Below are 2,599 nucleotides of genomic sequence, written 5' to 3' on the forward strand. Positions count from 1 at the left end.
AAACCGATTTGTTTTCTGAAAACCCATTTTCAATGCGTTCATTACCTTTGAACGTAAAATCCTAGGAATTCACCTGGAATTCATTAGGTCACCTGAACCAAATCGGGTGTCAACCGTAAGAACGGTGGTTGCATAGCATGGTCGGAGACAGGACCTTGTGCCAGACCGAAAAATCATAGGATGATCTTTACTATTGCTCCTACAAAGGATAGTAATAGCATCCGACACGTTTATAGACCATAATCAAAAGCAAGTCATGGAACATTGCCTTAACAGTTTCTTGTTCATCGCTTTCCTTTACAACCGGACGGTAGTTTATCGAAAGGTAATATACGGAGCAAGTATACTGGACGTGTTGATTTCCTAATACAAGGTTAGCAAGTGGGTGACACAAAACCACAAGTGTTGAGCTAAAATTTTCAAATCTGAAACCCACACAACCCACAAAAATATTTTGCAAACACCGGTGAAGGGTTATTCCGGAAAACTTATCTAGGGTAAAAACTAGATTGAATTTTCAAAAGATCAAATGTTTTCATAAAGATCCAATTTCCTTACGGATCTAAATTTTCATAGTCATGTGGGACTGTAAACCGCCTTTCAAATGTGCACTTTGCTTTGGAAACCGAAAGTAAATCGGCTATTTGATTGCAAGTGTCGTTGATCTAAACCCGAGGCAACTGTGGATGACACACCCACCTTTAACCATGGTTCTATCGTTACTATCATTGTTTATACCACCATATCAAAATCACTGATGTACAAAGTGTGATGAATAAAAAAGTGATTCATGTATGTTTTTATTTCAAATTCTGTATTGCTTGAGGACAAGCAACGTTCAAGTGTGGGGATATTTGATAGTGCTCCAAATGAACATATATTTAGTATCAATATCCCTCCGATATGTAAAGATTTCAGTTGCAATTGTTCCATTTTCATGTAATATTCATTTATATTAAATAAGTGCGAAGACAAAAGGCGAAAACAACGAATTGAAGACGCAAAGGTCCAAAAAGCTCAAAAGTACAAGATACAATTAAAAAGGTTCAATTTATTGATAAGGAACGTCTAAAAATGACAAGAGTACAAGTTACGAAACGCAAAGTACAAAATATCTCAGCGTACGCAAGGACGTTCGAAAATTCGAAACCGGTACATGAACCAACTCTCAACGCTCGACGCAACGGAAAAAAAATTACGAGTCTACTATGTATATAAATATAATATAATATATAAATAATTATAAAAATTATTTATATATTATATATATTTAAATAAAAACCGTCGGCAGCCTTGGATCTTAAACTTGTGGGCTGGTTTTGGAACCTCCGCGACTTGCGGAGCTGGAAGGCCAAAATGGCCGCGACTCGCGGAGCAGTGAATTTCAGTTCTGGCTATAAAAGCTCTCGAGTTCTGCATGTAAAATATATAAAAAAAAAATAATAATAATAATAATACTCCCTAGTATAATATAAATAAATATATATATGTATATATAGTATAGATTAGTGTTATATTAGATTAGTTTGGGTTATGTAAAAGTTATTTTTACGGGTTTTTAAAGTCGGAGCTCTGTCCGTGTAACACTACGCGATAAATAATCAATGTAAGCTATGTTCTCCTTTTTAAATTAATGTCTCGTAGCTAAGTTATTATTATGCTTATTTAATCCGAAGTAATCATGATGTTGGGCTAATTACTAAAATTGGGTAATTGGGCTTTGTACCATAATTGGGGTTTGGACAAAAGAACGACACTTGTGGAAATTAGACTATGGGCTATTAATGGGCTTTATATTTGTTTAACTAAATGATAGTTTGTTAATGTTAATATAAAGATTTACAATTGGGCGTCCCTATAAATTACCATATACACTCGATCGGACACGATGGGCGGGGTATTTATATGTACGAATAATCGTTCATTTAACCGGACACGGGAATGGATTAATAGCCACTAGAATAATTAAAACAGGGGTGAAATTACATTCAAGGGTAATTGGTGTAATTGCTAACAAAGTAGTAAAACCTTGGTTTACACGCAGTTGATAACCTGGTGTATTCATTAAACAAAGTATTAAAACCTTGTTACAATTCGAATCCCCAATTAGTTGGAATATTTAACTTCGGGTATAATAATAATTTGACGAGGGCACTCGCATTTTATATTTATGACCGATGGACTGTTATGGACAAAAACCAGACGGACATATTAAATAATCCAGAACAAAGGACAATTAACCCATGGGCATAAAACTAAAATCAACACGTCAACCATCATGGTTACGGAAGTTTAAATAAGCATAATATATTTTATTTCATTTTTTCTCGTACTTTTATTTATTGTCATTTTAATTATTGTTATTTATTTTATATTGTTATTTAAATATCGTCATTTACTATACGCTTCACTTAAAATATAAATCGACAAACCGGTCATTAAACGGTAAACCCCCTTTTATATATTATTATATATATTTTGTACAAATATAGTCGTTTAAAAATATAGTGTGCAATAAGCCCGCTCCCTGTGGAACGAACCGGACTTACTAAAAACTATACTACTCTACGATTAGGTACACTGCCTATAGTGTTGTAGC

Source organism: Rutidosis leptorrhynchoides, chromosome 11 (genome assembly GCF_046630445.1).
Source record: "Rutidosis leptorrhynchoides isolate AG116_Rl617_1_P2 chromosome 11, CSIRO_AGI_Rlap_v1, whole genome shotgun sequence".
Classification (NCBI taxonomy): domain Eukaryota; kingdom Viridiplantae; phylum Streptophyta; class Magnoliopsida; order Asterales; family Asteraceae; genus Rutidosis; species Rutidosis leptorrhynchoides.